Source organism: Ursus americanus, chromosome 10 (genome assembly GCF_024610735.1).
Source record: "Ursus americanus isolate L20-20 chromosome 10, mUrsAme1.1.p, whole genome shotgun sequence".
Lineage (NCBI taxonomy): Eukaryota > Metazoa > Chordata > Mammalia > Carnivora > Ursidae > Ursus > Ursus americanus.
The window spans coordinates 60367180-60388813 of record NC_142136.1 but is presented as its reverse complement, the minus strand read 5'-3'; the positions used below and the strand labels follow the sequence as shown (position 1 = coordinate 60388813).

Here is a 21634-nt window from a genome sequence, read left to right as displayed (position 1 = left end):
CAGGCAGGGGCAGATCGTCAGAAGCTTCAGCTCTGGTGAGAGAGAGGGTGGGGGTTTTGTTTGCTGCGTCCTCTCTCCCCACAGTGAATGGATCTACTGTGCAGGGGAGGACTCTGGGCTCTCCTGCCTTAGCACAGTCACTGGCAGACTGGAGAGAGCTCTGACAGCCCACGAGAAGGAGGTGACTGGTATCACGCGTCATCCTCATCGGAACCTGATTGCTACCTACGGTGAAGATGGGCTCCGAAAGCTCCGGAATCCTAATTCCACTTTTCTATTAAAACTCGCTTGAGAGTATGTACTTAAATGAAGATATATTCATATATTGCTTTTTTCTTTTTTTGGGCTACCTTTTCTAAGCAATTGTCTGAATTAGGCACAAGAATGATTTTGTGAAAATTCATGTTCCCTCTTTTATATATTTTTAAGGTCTTCATTTATCTGTTCCTAATTGGGGCAGTTGTTTAAGGTTTTCAGTAGTCTTCTACCTGGAGAGTTAAATACTGCTGTTTCTAGAAAAAAAAAAATTTATTACTTTATTTGAAATGGTGACTAAAACATGCCTTATGCAGTAAAACTTGTAAAAAAACAAAAGGAAGGAAGGAAGGAAGGAAGGAAGGAAGGAAGGAAGGAAGGAAGGAAAGCAAACAAGCAAGCTAGGCGGAAGGAGGGAGAAAGGCAAGGCAAGGCAAGGCAAGGCAAGGCAAGACAAGACAAGACACAACCCTCCTGGTATTTCCATAGTTTGGCTCTTGTATCTGTATTAGTTAGGAATACCTTCAGCTGCAAATAACAGAAAACCCAATTAACAGTGGTTGCAACAAATATGGACCTCTTTTTCTAATAAAACTTCAAGGACCTATGCTCATTCTGTCTTTTCCTTCTACCACCTCTAACATCTTTAGTATGTTGACTTTTCATCATCATAATCATCACTGGTCACAAAATGGCTGCAGAAGCTCCAGGCATCATATCTGCATATAAGACAGAAAGAAAGAAAAAGAAAAGGTGACACCAACTCAAATGTCCCCTTTATCAGGGAAAGAAAAAAAGTTTTCCAAAAGCCAGCAGGGCTAACATGTCATTGGTTAGAGCTGGGTCAGCTGCCAATGTCCCTGGGGAAGTGAGTATGTGGTACACTCTCTATTGTGGGAGGCAGGAAGGAGTAAAAAGGTTGAGCGTGACTGTGAAGCCAGCCAGTCAATGGTTTCCACCACAGTATATAATCAAACCATTATACTTCATTAGGCTTTAATTTTCACAACACCCAAAAGCAATGGCAAAGGGCACTGTGATTATAATGAAATCAAAATAAGGAGGAGTTTACAGATGCCTGAATATATAATAAACCGGGCTGATTAGCTCTCTCTCTGGCTTCATTGGAAACTTAGCCCTTTCTGTCTATAAAGATAACCTGGGGTAAGTCAGAGCACCAGGGGGCCTTGTTTGCTTTGCAGCTGGAAATCAAAAGCCTGAAATAATAGAATAGCCACACAGAGGGGTGAGCTTGCTCTCATCACCACACCACCCTCTACTTCAAAGCCTCATTTAGAGGCTGTAAGCCTTTGAAGCCTTTTAGTCCCAAACTGAAGCATCCCCCAGCAGGTCCCTGGTTTTCGCGTGTTCAAAGTACAACACATTAGCATGTATACGGCATGAGGAGACAATAGTGATCTTTCGGATTTGCAGCCTTCTATGGCTGGCAGTCGTGGGGTGCTTTTTGAATGTTGTTGTTGTCAAATCCAGTATTTTGGGACATCACTACAAAAGGCACCAAGCACAATGGGATTCATTTCCCACTCTCCTGCACCTCCTGGGATCTTCAATCTAACGATACATGATCTTTGTAACAGGAATGCTGGGATAAGAAAACAGTGGACATAACGATGGAAGCTAAACCATCTGTATACTTTGGTTCTTTTATCTGGGACAAAAACCATGACTGTTTGGGGAGGCAGGTATATGTCAAAGACCAGTGAGAAAAATACAACATAGAGAAGACAGACGGCAGTGGCACCATAAGAGAACCCAGCCCATAGAACACTATTAAACCCTGGAGGATGGACGGACAGATGAATGCATAGACAGATGGATGAACAGACATATGGAGAGATAGATAAATGGATGGAGAGAGAGACAGATAAATGGACAGAAGGAGAGAGTAAGGGAAAGATGAAAGAAAAAAGAGAGGAAAAAGCAAGACAGCAAGCAAGAAAGGAAGAAAGCATTTGAACTTATACCATGGTTTGGCAAGAAGACAAAACAAATAGCAAATACAATTATTTGGCCTTAGGAAACTAGAGCTTAAAAATCCTGACATAAATATGTTTTGTTCCCTTTTGTTTCCACCCCCTCCAGACTTAGTAATACAATCTGGATCTACAGATTACTTGTCTCATCTTCTTTGACATCATCCCCGAACCACTGGCCTTCCCTGAGGTTGGCTATCAGCGCAGAGAACAGATGATCAGGTTTTAAAAATCCGGTGAGGTCTACATCGGCTTACCACAACAGACATGAACAGGACAAGAGGAAAAATGAGAAAAAGTATTATCCTAGCTCCCAGTTAAATTTCCTTTTCACTTAAGTGAGACTACAATTGTGTAACAATTACTACTGTCTAAAAATATTGGTATGTCTAAGGGTGATGCTTTCCAAAGTAAGATCTCTGAGATCTAGAAGCACTTGACAATGCCAGTGCATTATTCACTGGCAGGCTCTAATGACTATAAAAGAAGTGTAATATTTAATAAAGCTGACAGCAGAAATTCAACTAAGACCGTAAGACCATAAATACAACTTGCTCCATCAGTCGGCCTTGCCAGGAACATTACATTCTGTTTGGTTTTTCATGTACCAGCACCAGACTTATTATGATAGTAACTCTATGATAGTGGAGTAGAAAGAACACAAACTTTGGTGTCAGAAAGACTAATGCGGGATCTATCAGGTCCTATCTATGGCCTTGGCTAAATTATTTAACTTCTGGTGCCTCAGTCTCTTTATTTGAAAAATGGAAATGACACTCGTACCTCAGAGGAAAATTTCACTTACTGAAAGGATGGGCAACGTATAAACTACCTGGCACATGGCAGGTATGCAAACATATAGCAGTCTTCTTTCCTAACGATGGGAAGACAACGGGACTCATGTGCCCTAGAAATAAGTGGCTTTTCAAGAGGGCTGTCCTCGTGGCAGCTCTGGAGCTGTATGATACACAATCTGCAAGGGCCACACCTGGTGTCCCTCTGCTTTGATCAGTTCTCCAACGGTGACAATGCACTCTCTTTAAGGCTATCAGCCAGAGTTAGAAATTTTCATACTGCAACTAAGCTTACCAATAGAGACCCAAAGGGGGTCTTGATATGGGGCTCATTCACACCACACGATAAGCCAGGAGTCAGGAAACATTCTGCTGGTCAAATCAATTTTTGTCAATAAAGTTTTATTGGAACAAAGTTGCACTCATTCATTTACACAGTGCCTATGGCTACTTTCACACTACAATAGCACAGCTGACTAGTAGTGACAGCGACCCTAAGGCCCACAAGCCTAAAATTTTTACTATCTGGCCCTTTACAGAAAAAGTTAGCTAAGCACCCAAACCGCAACCATATTCACATGTTCGATATAACTTATTTGTGGGGCACTTTTTACAGCCCAGCATTGTGATAAGCTTGGTGTCATTTACAAACAAAATGAACACCAGTCCCTGAGAAAAGGCTCATGGTCTTATGAAGAGCTGAGTATCCAAAGCAAAGGGTTGTAGCAAGTTATAAAGTGCTCAAGTACATAATAAAGGCTGCCGATGGGACACCAAAACAGGAGAATTCAAGATACGCTGGAGTCTCAAGGAAGCATTGCAGAAGGATAGAAGGAGCATATGTGGATATGAAGCGAAGACGTTTTCCAGGCAGGAGAGGAGGTGGTGGAGGAGAGTCATAAAAGCAAGAAGGGGTACAGCGAGCGGTGAAGACATGAGCCTTACTGCAGGACAGCCAGCCCGGAGGTAGGGGGACTGGTAAAAATGAAGGTGTGCAGTCTGACTATAGGAACATCTGGGAAAAGCTGGACCTAAGAGGTTGCGCTTGACTCGAAGCAAGAGAGAGCCATGGCGGTTCCCTCTGCACATCAGCTTTATGGTGAAAGTAGTCTTGGAAGGAAAAAATTGGAAATAAGAACCCCGGTCAGAGCTTTTAGCTAGAATTCAAGCATGATACGATGACAGAATTATTTGAGTAGAGGTGGGGTAGAGACAGATCTGAGAGACTTTGTAAACTAAAGCTTGGCAACTGGTCAATGTGACATGTAAAGAGTCAAAGAAGATTCCAGAATTTCCTGCTGGGGACCCTGGTAGAATGGTGGGTACCACCAATAGAGAGGGGAACCCAATGTAGAAGCAAACATTTAAGCTCCTTCTAAGTAGACTCAACATTATAGAATTTCAAATTGTCAAAAATGGGTGTACCTGGGTGGCTCAGTCAGTTAAGGGTCCAACTCTTGATTTCGGCTCAGGTCATGATCTCATGGTCATGGGATGGAGCCCCAGGGCAGGCTCCACACTCAGCAGGGAGTCTGCTAAAGATTTTCGCTCTCTCCTTCTCCCTCTGCCCCTCCTCCCACTCATGTTCTCTCTCTCTCAAATAAATAGATAAATCTTTTTTAAAAATTGTCAAAAATGGTGAATTAGAAGATTCCTTTGTTTTATGCAACCTCACACCTTATATTCATGAAACTTTCGAGATTTGAGGCTGAAGCACATCATGTGTTCCATTCATTCATTCCTTCGACAAATGCTAATTGAGCACCTGCTAGTATCTGATTACTGAGGTAGGATCTGGAGATACTAAGGTAAAACACATATGGCCTGGCTTTTAAGGTAGACAATGAATTTGGTGACAAAGTTTTTACTAATAGTGGAAACGAACTTGAAAAAAATAATCCCAGCTGAGTGGGATAAGAATTAAATCTAAAAGGAATTCATGGTACAGTAGGAGGTGGGGGTGGGGGTGGTGCAAGCAACCAATGATCACGAGGCAATTCAAATTATAAATACCAAGAATGCAGGAGAATGAGAAGAAATTTCTCAATCTTGAAACTATGGAAACAGGATACCTCCTAAGCAAAGACAATATGACTCAGGTTAGAATGGATAAAGGGTGAGGATCAAGAAAAATGACATGCAAGGCAAGTGGCAACTGGGAAAATGCAAACCAAATCCCAATGATCATAAGTTGCTTCTATTGGTATATTCACTTAGCACCTAATCCCTTCATAACTGAAAGTAAGTGGCTTTCCCTCTAATGTACAAATCTTTGATTACAGGAAACAAATTTGCTTTACAATAATTAACTTTAGAAAAATGAAGTGCATTTTTTCCATTGAGAAAAGATGTGTAGACAGGGAGTGTTTCATTGCTGGATAGAGAGGCTTAGCTGGTTCCCTACCAGACACTTAGAAGGTATTTTAGAAACTGGAGTATGTAGGTATCTTTTAATGTCTCATTGATACACTGGGCACTACCACCCTTTACTGTGTGGGGGGTGGGGAATGCTGGGCATCCTACAACGTGTGGGATAGCCCCACACCGGGGCGGATTGTGCTACATTCTGCGTGATTGTCTGGCACTGGACATTCATGTAGGTGAAAAACCCATGTAGAATTAACTGAACGTAGTGCCTAGTTGCATTTTACATACAAACACTTTTTTGGGCACTATTTTGGTACATACTGAATTTTCCAAGAATATAAAAGTACATTGAAAGTAAAAGGAAAAAAGAATTGTGATATTTTGCTTGGAACTTTACCAAGCGTCATCTACCATTTTGGACATCCATTTAGAAAATTACGTCACCAACAACATTGGCACTTGTGTTGTGTTAGTCAGCAAGACAAAAACATCTCTATCAGTCTGCATTTTCAGCTAGCCCCCTCACAGTTACTCCAATGGAATAGTTTTATTTTTACTTAAAATAAGAAATTTAAAGAAAAAGTGTAAGCACAATTTGGTCTTAACTGCTCTGAAAACCAGGTTTATTCGTGATAAGCAGGTGCAAGCATCTGACCCCTTCATTATGTCTTTTAGTGTCCTTGTGCGTGAAATTTTATTACAAATTACTTTCCACCCCTTTCTTCCTACTACAGATTTACACTATGTTGATTTTTTGAAATTTTATATATGTATAGATGTGTCTGTGTTAAATTACCTATGAATTTTATTTTCTTATAAAAAATTCAAGTTCCAGGGGCGCCTGGGTGGCACAGCGGTTAAGCGTCTGCCTTCGGCTCAGGGCGTGATCCCGGCGTTATGGGATCGAGCTCCACATCAGGCTCTTCCACTATGAGCCTGCTTCTTTCTCTCCCACTCCCCCTGCTTGTGTTCCCTCTCTCGCTGGCTGTCTCTATCTCTGTCGAATAAATAAATAAAATCTTTAAAAAAAAAAAAAATTCAAGTTCCAAAAAGGTGATTGGCTTCCCCCAAGTCGACTAGTGGTTTAGTGGCAAAATCAGAGAGATCCTTTTACTGAGATCCTCCCATAAACCAGGCTCTGTACTAGTCACCTTCAATACCCTTCAGTCATTTATTCCAGAAATAAACTTAATGTCCATCCATGCTTCGCATTATGCAGGGGCCGATGTTGCCAAGCTTCCCTCTCGGGAAGGCAGATCAGAAAAATCCATGACCATAAACGCATAAATAGATGAAATGTTGGTGGTACAAAAAGAAAGGGTCTAAGCCTGCTTGAAGAAACTTCTCCAAGAAAAGGTGACACCAGAGCTGACTCTTGAATGATGGTAGGGAAGTCAGCCAGGTGCACGAGAAGTGCAAAAGCAATTCAGGCAGAAAGAACCCTGGAGGAGAGTCAGAGAGCGCCTGACGCTCCCGCAGAACAGGAGGACTCTGGTTCGGTGTCAACTTAGGGCAAGAACACAGCAGTGGCGAGGGCTAGAGTTAAAGAGAATGGAGGGACACAGCTCATGGTGAGCATGTCTTCCCAGCTCAAGGACACCAAACTTGCCCCTGAATTTCATGCAGGGAACGATGAGGCTTGTACAGAGATGTGTGACACCAGGAAATTCACTCTGACGGTAGTGTAAAATTTAAAATGGAAGGTACTGCCGTAATCCAGACAAGAAACGACGAGGAACTAGATTAAGAGTGGCCTTGAGTGGAGAGGATGAAACAGAGTACAAGGAGACAGGGGAAGCAGAATTAGCAGGATTTGGTGACTGATGGAATTTTTCAGACTGAGGGAGAAGGAAGACTTGAGGGGGCTCTGAGTGGCAGGTGTGGAAAATGGAGAATAATGAAACCGTCCGTTGAAATGAACTGTGGGAGGAGGGGGATAGTTGGGTCTGGAGGAGAAGGGAGAGAAAGGGTGCGTTCAGCCTGGGACGTGCTGGTAGAAAGTGTGCATGGGCGTCAGGTCTGAAATCCAGGAGACTGGTGTGCACTAGCGACACGAGAGACAGCAATCTGGGAAGGAAGAGCAACTAGCTCACCCAGTTTAATCCCCACCAACACCTTACGAGGCAGCTGTTACAGCCTCATTTCACAGACAAGAAAACAGAAACGTACCCGGTCATCCAGTTGGAGAGCTAAGATTTGCCCCCTGGTCTGCCTGACTCCAAAGGCCATCCTCTCTCCTCCAGGCCATATTGTCGTCTAGATCAGGAGCCTTGTGACTCCCAGCAAGCCATTTCTTATTACTCCAACCTGTTCTTCTCCGTACATAAGATGGTCAATACAATCTATCAGAATGGTTGCATGAAGAGGCACATCTTTCCAGAAATCACTAGAAATGACTCCCAGATTTCCCAAGAAATCTAGTTTCAGAAACAAGGTGATAAGTGTGGTACCAAAATAGCAGGACAGTGGCCTTCCCAAGGCCACTCTGAAGCCCACAGAGAAGCCTCTGTTTCTACAGTCTCTGAGTTCACATTACTGAGCCATGGCTCGAGACAGCAAGTGGCAAAGGAGGACCCCAGTGCTCTCACTTCAGGCCTCCAGGAGTCAGAGAGTACCCTCATAGTTTAAAAACAAAAACAACACCTTGTCTAATGGGTCTAGTCCACTTCAGAAAATAAACTGGTACATGTATCTGCTATCTAAGTAGATTTGTTTCAAAGATACCAAATCGAAGAATGACATGACCGTTCATCTTCTGAGTTTCACATCAGGGAAACAAGGGAGGAGGAAGGTAGGTGGGGAGTGGTGATGGGAAGCTGCTTGAAGTCACAGATGGGCTTGATGAGAACAGGGAAACAAGCAGCCGGCAGCCCTCTGCTCTCTGCTTGCCACACACAGCTCTCCCCAGGTGCTGGGCACAGCGTCAGGCTGGCTCCTGAACAGCCCTCACCTCAAGGCAGCGCAAGATTGATGGTGACGGAAGATCCTAATGCCTCTCACATGCCAAGGTGAGGGCGCTTACACATGATTAAAAACACCTTCCTGTCATCGCGAGATGACACTGCACTGTAAGCTCAAATTGCGGCCCGTCCCTCTCACCCCAACCCCCCTACATTGTATAGTCGCAAAGAGCTCCTGTGAGAATCCCCCTCCTGGCTCCAGCCAATCCAGGTTTAAGCCAACCATAAACATCTTGGAAGCCACGAGGCTTGCATCCTTGATGAACCCTCAGCCAACCGTGACACCAGCCAGAGCTGTTAGAGAAGCCGTCAGCCACAGCTTCGTGCTGACTCTGAGATGGCCAAGTCCTTCCAGGACTGACCAAATGGTCTAGACAGCAAGGCATCTCTCTGTCTAGACAGGCTAGTCAGCTGATGAAAGTCAACGCCTGTGATGGCTGCGTTGTCACCTGGTGCCGTGGCCACCATCCTGTTCCCACATTCTTTGGCTCTGGATGTGCAAACAGAGTGGACAAGGCACAGTTGCTGCTTTTGCTCTTCACAGACCATTCCCACCTGCCCCCACGGTCCCGGATCGTCTAGATGCTGAGAGAGCTGCTTACGCAAAAGGTAAGTGTGCATGGTGGTCGAAGAGTTCTTCCCTTCCTCCTCACCTTCATCTGTACGAGGTGTTACAATAATCCCCTCCCAGGTCCTTCCTTCGGACGGCAATCACCCGCTCACCGGTCTAAAAGACGGAGCTGTGGCCCGTGACATGACTGAAGGCACAAGGTCTGTAGTCCAGATGGTTTAAACCACGATTTGGGAGGATGCAGACAAAGCCTGCGTCCAGCCCTTCACAGAGACGGTAAAACCGAAGCCTGCAGTCCTCAACTATAAAATCGGGCTAGTATTAGTCACCCTACCTGTCCTGCTAACTACTCGTGAAGGACAGGAGGCTAAAATGAAAGTGAATTTAGATTAACAAAGCCCAAGCGGAACACACGGTATTATCACTGATGCTGACAAGGCCTCGATACCACGTACCACGCCAAAACAGAATGAGAATTGTAAGACCCCCTAGTTTTGACCCATCTGAGCATCAGAATCTTGGCTTAAATAGTCAGCACCCCCAAGGGAGTCTGTAACCGGAGACCTTATGCAATTGACAATCAGACACAGTAAGGAGTGACTGGCTCATGCTCTGTAATGAGAACTGTGTAGTATTTTATTAGAGATTCTTAGACAGCAGAACTTGATCCTAAATTTTCTCTCCCTAAGACACTAGCAAAAACCCTTACGCAGTATAACCAAGATACAGTTCTCACCTGGACCTGTTTCTTATTTCTCTACATCCTGAGAAGTCATTGCTCCAAGACATCTGCTTCTTTGAATAATTACAAAGAGACCTGAGTTTGTATCTGTGTGGTTGCCCAAAGTCAGGTCCCTAAGAACCACGTCAGGACCTACTGGTCACGAGCTCTGCTTGCCTGCGCTGTGCTCGGCAGAAGGTGAGCTGAGTCTGACCCAGGAACAGCCACGTGGCCCTCTGCCTTCTGCCCCATCCATCATGACTTCCTTCCACAAATATCCACGAGTGCCCACAATATGCCAAGTGTTGCTGGGGATAAAATGGTGTGCAAAAAGTCGTATGAGGTCCTTTCTTTCTAGGAGTTTATTCTCCATACCTGACGTGCTGAAGAGAATGGGCTCTCCCTATGAGAGCGAGGGCCACGGGCTCTGCCATAAACACCTCAGGCAGAGAGAGCCCAACAGGGATTTCTCCTGGCCCAGATATCCGGTTGCCATAACAATGGCGACATCTCCCCGGAAGTGGCAATAAGGGGAGCAGCTCAGAATGTTTCTGCTTGATCACTTCAGAGGACGCCACTTCCAGAGGCTTCTACTGCCTAACTCCATGGAAAGCCTCATAATTACACCAACAGCTCCCTTTGAGCACTTAATGTGTGCCAGGCTACGAGCTAAGAACTTTGCATTTAATCTGCTTAACGGCTATTATCATCTGCTTTGTACAAATGAGGAAGATCAAGTGACAAATCCGAGCTCACCAGAGGCGATCGGTGGAACCGGCATTCAACCCTAAACTGCCTCCAAAGACTCCCCACGGACAGAAGAAGTGGAGTACGGCACCTATCATGTTTATAGCGAGAAGATTTTTTTTCTTTTTTTGGTCCCTCTCTGGCTGGGAATAGAATTGACTGCTTTCCGAGAAAATCCAGTCTGGTCTCTGTGATGTGGAAAAATAGTCAAGTGTTATGTGAGCCATTTGGGGCCCAAGAGGGTAAAATTAACAAGCGTGACAGCAGCATTCTGTTTTAAATGTCAGCAATGTTCTAGGTGCTGAGAAAGACCCTAATTATTGTCAGGACACGCAGGCTCTCCCTCCTCCCTCCCGGCTCTCAGAGCAGGCTGCGGGCACCACCCGGCTCCTCCTGCCACTTTGGCAGAGCCCACGACCTTGTCAACGTGGTGACATCCACTCTCAGCTGTTGCCCGGACTCTGACCGAAACAACCACCCGACTGGGCCTCCGCTCCGTTCCCTGACGTCCAGGCCGGGGAGAAGGCCGCCGTGCCTCCAGCCACCTCCTAGGGGAGGCCTTGGTTTTTGAACGCGTTAAAAGATAAACGGAGGCATATTAACAATGTTTAAGAGTGTCTTTGAGCAAAATTCTATTTCTGTCAGACCACACCGAACTGGAAGTGGTGAGGAGCATTCCAGCGACAGGAGCACAGGCTGTGACGTTTCTAGAGAAAAGGTGGAAGCAAAGTAAAGCAGTCATTGACTGGCTACAGCTTAGAGCCTAGTTGGCTGTTTGTGGGTGGTTGTCCTGGGTGTGCTGGTGGTGTGACCTCGAGGCACTTACAGGCCGAGGTTTGGGTTTGCTTACATAGGCCCCCACGGCATTAGAGCCGCCTCAGCGTGATGGCCTCCTTGTTTGATTAATTTAACAAACAAAAGGCCACCCCATTGAGCACTGCAGTTTTCTTAGCAACTTCGCACAGAGCCTCCATGCTCAGAGGTGGGGGTGGGCGGGTGTTTCTCAGGTTTCTTGCTTCCTACAACCAAAGCTGGGAGGGGGGACTCTCAGATGCCTTCACTGGTCCGGAAGACGTCGGAGAGAAAAACAGCCTCTTTGTAAAAGGCTCATTTGAAAAGGCATGAAGAGATGAGTTAGAATCTGGGACCGTGCCCAGGTGGAGGTCTTGCCTGGAATTCCTAATACATTCTTTCTGTTATTAAAATAATATAGGGAACTGGGGTGGCTTGTTGCTTCTCTGCGTGGAGTCAATTTGGCTCATGCTGTGTGACCATTGAAAATCTGACCTCAAGTGGTGCCAGTTTCAAAATCTTTTCATTCCGGGTATGTTTCCATTCCACACAACAAGCCCATGGCCGTTCCCTAAACCCTTTCTCCAAGCAGAGAGTAACTCCGTAGACAGAGCTTGTTGCCAGAGTGATGCAAGTGGTCGAGCTACCCAGTGTCCTGCTCCCCCAGCCCCACCCCGCTGCCCTCCCCCCGGGGGCCAGCTCCCCCCTCCACTTTCAGGTCGACCTCCTCTCCTTCCCAAGGCACAGACCTCCCTTTGTGGTCTGGAGAAGGGGTTTCCAGGTGACTGGATGCATATGGCATCTTCTCCTTCCAACAGGAGGACAGGAGCCCTGCCCTGCCTCCCCCACAACGCTGTGAGTCATCAGCACACGGGATGACAAAGCTTTTGGCAAAGATGGGGGTGGGGGGAGGAGCGGAACCAAGATGCACCTAGATTTGCCTCCCCAAAGCTCATTTGCATCTTCCCTTGACCTCCACAGTCTCTCCAAAACACACGGGGTAAAATCCAAAAAACACCAAAAACAAAAACCTGCCACGTTTTCCATGAGGCAGCTGGTCCTCCAAGATGTAGGCAAGAGGAACCAAACCTATGTAGAATTCTTTATCTGGAGGGCTCTGATCAGCCCATCTTTGTTTCCAGAATGACCTATTCAGGCTTTGCGGCACCCGGAAGCAGTGAGAGTCAGCTCTGAGAGCTCCCGGAGACAGCAGGACAATCCAGGGCCGAAGAGGCCATCGCTGTCACCTGCACAGAAGCATCAAGAAGCTGAAGAGCACAGCACCCCTGCCTTCTGCTTCCAGTCCGCGCTGCCTCGCCATGCCTTTCCTCTGGTTCACGGAGGACAACCTACTTTATCTGAGGCTCCGAGCAGATGAAAAAGCAATTGTAAAACGCCCACAGAGGAGCAGCCAGTTGTCATGATCTCCGAGAGGAAGGAAATAACATGGTGTTTTATTTTTAAGTAGCCCATGAGATTTCAATGATTGCATTAAAATTTTAATCACAAACTCCTTAAGTTAGGAAGGAAAAAAAAAGCCTCACAAAGGACTCATTGTATAAGAGAGTTTCACCATTTGGAGTTCTTTTATAAATTTGTGTCAGATCACAATTTGCTGTCTGGGAAATGTAAATTAGTTATTAATGAGCCAAAATTCTAACATCAAAGCCTGTGCATCCGCATGCCAGAGAGAAACAAAGAGCTTTCACAGCAATATCAACTGCTCCGTGCGCTGGCCTGACGGCAGCATTCATTTTCACGCGCTTGCTGCCTCGTGAAGGAGATCACTTTTCACAAACGTAATCGCGCGGGGCACCTGGATCATCAGCATCCCCTCCACCTGAGCACTGCGTGGCTGTCAGCACTTCAGGCAACAAACAGCGAGCGTGTGCGGAAAGGGGGCTTTGCTCCAAGGGGAGCTGACGCCCCCTTGCTTCCTGGCTCCATCAGCTGAAGATTTGAAAATCATGTCATGTTTGCAACCTGACCTTCCCAGCTGGAATGGGGAACACAGATACCTTTTCGGAAGTATTCGCAGATACAGGAGTCCCCTCTTACCTGAGGGGATACGTTCCCAGACGCCCAGGGGATGCCTGAAATGGCAGATAGGGCCGAACGAACCCTGCGTGTCCTATGTCCTTTCCGGTACACAGAGACCTATGAACAAAGTTTAATCTGTAAATTAGGCACAGTAAGAGGTTAACAACAGCTATAATAAAATGGACCTGTTATAACAATATATACCTCAATACAAGTTATGTGAACGTCATCTCTCTCCAAATATTTTACTGGACTGCACTCACCCTTCTTGTGACGATGTGAGATGTTCAAATGCCCGCGTGATGGCATGAAGTGAGGTGAGTGACGTTCGCCCTGCGACACAGCGGTAGGCTACTCGTGATCTTCTGCCAGTTTCTCAGAAGGAGGATCACCTGCTTCCCGACTGGGGTAGACGGCGAGCACCTGAAACCCCAGAAAGTGAAACATCAGATAAGGGGGGACTAGTGTGACACACACACGCAGAATGAGAAGAGGGCAGCTATTTTGATGCCTGTGGAAATGGCAGCCTAGGAATCTAAGAGAAGTCCTGCGGCCTCTGGGAGTATTCATTTCTTCACTCTTTCAGAGAGTCCTGCTGGGGCTGGGGCTGGGTTCCACTCTGTCCCATGCAGTGCAAGTGTAAGGGGGAGCAGAGCAGACAGAGCCCTGCCTGCAGCGAGCTCCCTGCCCGGTACGGGGCACAGGCATAAGGAATCGCTCAAATCACTGTAGTGAGGGGACCGAGGGTTAGGGAGGAGAGCCCCAGAGGCATGAGAACTAGAAAAAGGTTCCTGGCCTGGTTAGGGGGCTGGGCATGGCTTCCCGGAGGAAGTGACATTTAGGCTGAGAGCCAAAGGAAGAGGGAGGGTCAACCAGGCATAGAGAAGACAGGTAAGAGGTCAAGGTGGGTGGCATCCACCAAGATGTGGGAGTTGAAAATGGATACGGTGATGCCCTACCCACCTCCCTGACCAAGATTCCTCCTCTCCCCAGAGCGGGGCCCCCGGACCTCCTCCTGCAGGCTTGGCCTGTGTTTGGCTCCCTGGCTATGTGGAGTCAGGAGACGTTGGGAGCAGCCTAAGTTCCGGAGTTTGGGTGACTCGACATCAAGTCACACTTTCTGCTACACTCTTGCACTTACTGCGTGTCACATGTGTGATGCCCAGATCTGGTGATAAGGTGCCTCAGTGAGCCATGGTCCTGTGGGCAGCCCTCCTGGCCATGGCTGATGGCTACCTCACTGGATTTCCTCCTGTTGCCTGTTCTAAGTTTCCCTGCTGTCAGGTTTTTACCTGTCCTCTTTATCTCTACCCCCCCCCACCGCCGCCTTGTAGGCCACTCCTGATCGGCCCACCTGCCTCCCATAACCCTCATTTCTCAGTACAGTACCCACCCAGAGGACTAGCAATCCTCCCCACACTGACCCACTCCAGTGGGCAGTTCATATTTCCAGGTCCTGGTCACCCCCAGCATCACCTAAAACCCTGCTCCTGACATGATGCATCATTTCTCTGAAGGAGAGATTTAAAGGTTGGGAAAGTGAAGGAGAGGCAGAGAAAAGTACAAAGTACACATGATCAGTGCAGGAAGAGAATCACAGACGTCCCCGAGGCTGGGAGTGAGGCCCCTGTTGGTGACGTTGTCATGCAGGCAGACTTGAGGACCTCTGGCCCACAGGATCTGGGTGCCTGCTTCACGCTTTGTCTCTCACTCCCCTAATCCCACCCTGGACCCCTCACCCAGAACTCTATACTCCAGCCCTGTGGAATGTTTTTCACATCCTCCATCAGATTAGTTGGAAGACCTTCAAAACTCCCATTTTCTGTGCCTGGAATTTAAAAACGCTTCCCTTTACTTGTTGGCCCTCAGCCTGAACAGCACTCTATCCCCTGAGTCCATCCTGGATGGACCTCCGAGTTGGGTGCCCCCCATGCATCTTGTATCTCCCTGAACTTCCTGTATTGGGGTTCCCACCATACTGCATCTTAACCGTTTGTCCATTTGTCTCCTCTGCTGGACTTCAAACTGTGTGAGATCTGCAACTGCTTTTTTATTTCATCTTTGTGTCAACTGCTCTCCTGCCTGGTGACTGAGTGATCAAACACACAACAGAAGCCCCATAAGTATTTGTTACACCGGTAGGTTGATGAATAGCCACACAATTATCTCCTCCGCCACCACTGTCCGAGCAAGAAGGCAACATTCTCTTCCTTAGACCACGGCCGTGGAGAAGCACCATATACTGTGGTCACGGTCACACAGGCACCCTCTCCTCTAAAAGTATTTTTTTAGTGGCATCCTCCCTCAGTGCTTAAGGATGTTTGAACTCCTTCGCTACAGCAAGCAGAACCCAGAGTCCCCTGGGCAGGACGTTAGAATTGCCTCCTCCCCGCTTCACACTCAGGTCCTCCTTAGGCTGGTGCCCTTCCCTGAGGAATCTGAGCTCCGAGGCCTTACAGAAAATAAAGTGCTTTCCAGTTACATTCCTGGAGAAGGAGGCTGACAGACCCCCCTACACAGCCTCCTGGCATGCCTGTTTCCAGAAGCACCGTCATTCCTTGCACACTCAGCCGCAAGAAGTTCCCTGGAGCGGCTGCTCCTCCTCCCACTCTCAATTCAAATACTTCATACAATTTGTTTAAAGGATCTTCTGGTCATTTCCACCATCTCATTTATAAGCTTCCCAAAGTGTGATTCACAGAATAGGAGAGACCATGAAGAAACAGTTCCGTGATCCCATACATTTGGGAAACGGTGCATGGACTGTTCCCCTTGGAGATTTCCTAGCATGTGACACTCTAAGATGCACCCTGCAGTCACACATTCTGCCTAGGATTTATGGTCCAAATGGCAGAGTTGGTTCAATCCCAGACTCATCTCCCTATAGTACATAATACACAGCAATGAGAAACAAAGTATACGCTGAGGAAATAAAGAAGGCATAGTACAGCATAGAAACAAAATAAGCGCTTCAATGTACCAGAAAAGGAGTGGAAACACGGAGCAATGAGCAGGGCTGAATCCGCAGGCCTGCCGGTTCAAATAATTCCTCTCCTTTGGGACAGAGAGGGATAAAGTCATTTTGTGAGACAGGGCGGAACTCAGTGCCCTGCTCACCAAACATCTAGTAACATCCTGCAGACAGGTGTTTGCAGAACACACATGGGGCCATGTTGCCTTTGCCCTGTCCCCTCCACTCTTGCCTCCTAATCACTGGACTCAAGGCGTTCAGATGCCAAGAACTGGGCAGGCTCAGGCACACACATCGTTTGGCGGCACCAAATTTAACACTAGCCTTCTCAGAACGGGGCGTGGGGGGGGGGAAACCTGTATAACAAGATTCCACGTGATGGATTTCTCTCTCTCTCCCTCCCCCTCTCTCTTTTTCCCTCTCTCCCTCTCTCTCTGTCTGTCCCTTTCTCTCTTCCTCCTCTTTCCCCCCACCCCTCTCTCCCGGTGTCTCTGTCTCTCCTTCTCCACCCCCCACCACCATCAACTTTTCTTAGGAGCCTTCCTCCTCACCTTCCACTCACCTACCCCCTGACTTCCTTTGTCCTTACTTCTGGACTGCTGTCCCCACAACCACCCAATGGCCATACCCAACCATGCATTCTCAGACCTCATCCTCTGTGACCCTCTCCCCTTTTCAACAGAAGGCCCCTTCTGATGAACCTGGCAAATTCTTGGCTTCTTCAGGGCTGCAACTTTGCATTCCTTCCACCTCTCTAAGTGCCCCAACTCTTTATTTTCCCTCTCCCCGTCTCTGAAGTGGAAGTGTTTCCAGTGGCCCTGCCCTCAGCCCTCTTCTCCTTTATCTCCTTATTCTCACATCTATCCTCACACTGCCCTCTGCATGCACATGTCACTCACGACTAATGCGTCGGCCTCAGCACCCCTCACATTGACGAACACCTAGGAGTTCTGAGAACATTGTGACTTAAATGCTGATCGGGAAATGGTCGGTCGGCTTTGCTCTGTGTCTGTTGTTGGTTGTGTTGATCGTCACGTGTTATAGTGGTTGAAGCACCAGTTCAGATGGCTGAACAACAGCTTCCCGTTCTGTTTTCACTTCTTGACTTGATTTTCTGCCAACTAGTTCATGACTTCTGTTAGACCTATCAAAGCTGCCTGCTCCAGCCACGAGTCCTATTGAATAGCTGACTTCTTGTAGAGTAAATCATTTTCAACACACAAAAAATCTCATATACCAAATATACCTATAACAAAATGCAGTTGTATTACTAAATTGAATGTTTTGTTCTGATATTCTGAAAAGAATTTTCAGATACATTGATTACATTTTTACATTTTTAAGGCATTTTTTAATTAATTACTGTGGCTAGCTGAAATTTTTCATTTTCGTCTGCTTCTCAATTTTCTCCTCTCATATTTGTAAATCTTGTTTAATCTTTTAAAGGAGTTTTGGTAAATATTTACGTATTTGTGCATGAATGTGTAAAACCCTAATTCCTTGGTATAAATTCATATGGATATGAACATACATATATGAACTGACTTTGTCACATATTTTTAACTGTGTAAGTTAAAGTTGCTTACTCTAACAGCCGTAAAAAGGCAGAAAAATACATCGAGTGAAATAAGTTGACTTACGACAGCCACACTACAAATTCACCCTGAAACTTACTTCGTCTTCTCCATTTGTACTCTTATGCCCACCCTGCCCAACCCACCTCTCCAAAATATCTTGAGACCATTTCTTTCTCTTCCTTACTTCTCAGTTTCTGCCATTTTACCATCATTTTCCCCAGTGACCTAAGCTCCAACTTCAGTGCTATCTTACACAGCTCCTTTCCATTTGCCTGCTCACCACAAAAGCCCAAATTTCTCAAAATCAGTTATGAAGCCCTTTGCATTTCTCCACCACAGGGTTTCTCATCACCTGGAAGTGATCTTCTGATATCCCTCTGCCCCAGAGACAGGAGCCTGGGGTAGAAAATTATTCTCTTGGCAACAGAAATCCTTGAAGACCCCACATATACTATATAACCTGAGACCTCTGAAGAAGTATCTTGTCCTAAGAAATGGCATAAAAGATCCAGATACAAGGATAATATGTTCCGACTCTAGGCAAGGGGACCAGTACTAGACATTTCACCAAAGGAAAGATCTAGATTCAACCACCGTAAAGAAAGCTATAACCCACTCAATCAGAGTGTGACCTGACTGAAATGAGTGAGTGGAACTTTGAGTAGTTGATGGAAAAAACAATAAAAGCAATCAATCGGGACCTTGCCACCCATTTTCACCCGCAACCATCCAAAGAATCCAATTGTTACCAATGACCAAGGCTCATTCTTTCCTAGACATGGTCCCCTGGAATAGAAGGAGTTCAAATGAGAGGAAATATTCTGCAGGGACACTCGGTCCCTTTTGTCTAAAGCTGCTCTGACCCCCAAATTTGTGAAGTTAATGATGAAAAATATTATCCCTGGACTCAGACCTGGGTTCATTTCCAGTCTCTGGTATATACCTGGTATATACCAGGAAAATTCCTTCACATCATCTACTGCTGCCACTGCAATTATGAATAATATTAATTATAGCAGTATTTGCTAAAATGTATTGAGTCTTTACCATGTACTCAATAAAAAGTCATCATCTTCTCTGTAAAGCTGGGCTAATGACATTTTCAGAGTGCTGTGAGATACAATGAGCCCTATGTGTATACTGACTGGCACACAACCTATGCCCAGTTGATGGTAGTTAGCGTTATTATTTTTTGATGTTCCCATTATCTGCCCAGGAGAATGTATCCTATGCAGCTGCACAGCCTCATTTCTAGAACACTAAATGAATAAAGTGGTCTCCTGGCTTATCAATCAGCCTCTTATCTGATAACCTCTGCAAATACTGATAAAACTAGTTTCTTGTCTTGCATCATTAAAGACTCATCTGGGACTCTGGGACACACAGAGACATAAGATGCCTTTGTGTTTGCAATCACGGATTCTTGAGTCAGAATGCCTCGGTTCATATCCTCAGGGACAGTATGGCCCCTCCGAGCCTCAATTTCCTCAACTGTAGAATGAGATCCATGATAGTACCTACCTCAGAGGAACCTGTGAGAATTCAACGAGCTCATGTAGCCTCATGGCACTTCTATGGGGAAGCACCACAAATATCGGTCGCCATGGACAGAAGAGGAAGCAGACATTTCGAGAAGTGAGGTAATTTGCTCTAAATCGGATGACTGGAAACTGGCAAAGCCAAAATTTGAATCCAAATCTAGGTCCAACGGCTGAGTTCTTCACCACATTCCACCATCCAAGTGGCCCTCCAACCTCTAGCTCTGGGCACTGAACTGTGTAAATCCAAGGCCTTTCCTATACTTTGAGGTGCTTGAGGGCAGGAATTACGTATCTTATGCATCTTCATTTTCCCATTAGCACCTAGGCCCGTATGTCGCTCGCTGAAATGTCCCTTGAGCCAATGATGACTAGCCAATCAAATAAGTAAATGAATGCATGAACAACATATCAAGACAGGAGACCCGTGTTAAGAGAACAGGGTTCCAAAGTATCCCAATCAAGAAGAGTAGGGATTAAGAAGAAGAAAAGAAGGAGACAAAGGAGGAGGAGGGAGAAGAACAGCTCTGGATCTGCACAGCCAAAGGTCATTCGGATCCTTGGAGAGAAATGGTGGAGGAAGAGGACTCATTGTTGTGGGGTAGGGAAGGAAAGCCTGGATGGAAAAGGAGCAGCAGGTATAGATCACTTATTTATATGCTAGTCCTATAAAAGGAAGGTGTCGTGAAGAGCTGTCACTAGAAAGGGAGCAAAGTCAAGTGAAGAACTGTCTTTGCTTTTTATAAAACAGAATAACCCTGATATGTTTGCAGGAAGAGATGATTACCTCTCTCATACAGGAGAGAGAGATTACAAATTCTGGAAAGGAAAGTGATCGCTGCAAGAACAATGTCCCAGAAGAGATCAAAGGGGTTGGCCCTAGCATTTTTCAGTCTGTGGGTTACAAGCCAGTGTTTGGGGAAGGGAATGGAATTGAGTGGAATGGAATGAAAATTATTGGAACCCATCCCATTTTAAGCTTTATTTCGTGTGTGTTGTGAGTGTGTATGTGCATACTGGGTCACCATTTAAAGAGTTTTTTTTTTACTGTGAATCATGGTCAAAACATGTTTAAAACATTGGCCATTGGTGGAGAAGTTCGATTGAAGTTGTCTATGACAATCCTTTCACAATGGTGCGGATGCTGGCCGGGAGGCAGTTACAACTCAGGGAAACTGGCCCATCCCACCTTTCTTCCCGCTTCCGCTCCTCTCTCCTTCCCTCAGGAAACATTTATTCAGGCATCTATCTACTACTTACTATTGACTTTTCTAGGCCCTGGGCATAAGATTGACTTAGACACAGTCCTCCCCTCACAGAGCTTACGACACGGTGTTTACTACCTAGTAAGAATGACCTCCATGTGTCCCAGACCTCTCATGGTGCAGGCTTGGACTCTCCTAGTTCTCTGGCTTGGGTGATTCCAGCCAATCTGGTCCCAGCCTCAGGTCCTACCCACCTGCCCGAGACTCACCCACACACCCAGGCTGCTGCCCAACTAGTGAAGGATCTGCGCTGCCCCCCGCCCCCCAAGAGTGCTGTGTCTCCAGGTACAAGGAGAAAGTAAGTCTCCCAAGCAGACTTCACTCTCAGCAGGACACCGAAATTCCTGGAAGGTGCTCTCAGCTGTGACCTGGCAGAGGCCCCCGAGGATGGACCCTGTGGTCATGCACCCCAAGTCAACACACCCACCTGCATGTTCGGGCTACTGCGATTGGCCATCCACCTAGATCAGGTTCTTGTTTTTCCAGTTTTCTTCCATTCCACAGGCAGCCCTTCCAAGTGTGCATTGTACCTCGGGCATTCAGACCCAGAGCCTTACATGGGACTTCTTGCACAGAGCTAATGGAAACAAGAGAAAGCTTTCAGCTGAAGATTTGGGACGGGGGAGGTCTGCAAAGCTTTTAGTCCGTAGGCATCACTGAATGAGAGTAGACAGCAGCTTGGGAAGAACCTGAGGAAGCAGCTATTTTGCAAAGCCCCGTTCCATAGACAATGCAACTGAGGCTCGTGCCATGAGGAAACTGTAATAATTCCACAAGGGGCTTGGGGACTGGTGCTCCCGGCCCCCATGCCTGCTTCATCCGGAGAAGCTCTGCCAGTGTGTTTCACGTGTCAGCTTCTGCATGAGACTGAGCTTGAAAAGAGGGTCTCCTTGCGGCGGGAGCAAAGAAGCAAACCAAAAAATATCACACTGTGCTGTGATTTTTATGACATTAAATTGGATCCCATTTACATCAAGAGAAACAAAATACTGTAAGCAGACGCTAAGCTCTAGTTAATCGTATGTGTGCCAGTTAGGGGGAA

The 21634-nt window shown here is 46.4% G+C and overlaps 1 long non-coding RNA gene across 1 annotated transcript in view; it reads right to left on the bottom strand.

Moving 5' to 3' along the window:
* LOC123791893 (uncharacterized) overlaps positions 1-21304 on the bottom strand; it is a 184758-nt gene extending 163454 nt beyond the window's left edge. Inside the window, exons 1-3 of the long non-coding RNA XR_006779547.2 lie at positions 21020-21304; positions 13505-13664; positions 13260-13358 (exon numbers count right to left, since the gene is read on the bottom strand). This is a non-coding gene — a long non-coding RNA (uncharacterized LOC123791893). The remainder of the gene's footprint in view (positions 1-13259; positions 13359-13504; positions 13665-21019) is intronic.
* Between the last annotated feature and the right edge of the window lie 330 nt (positions 21305-21634).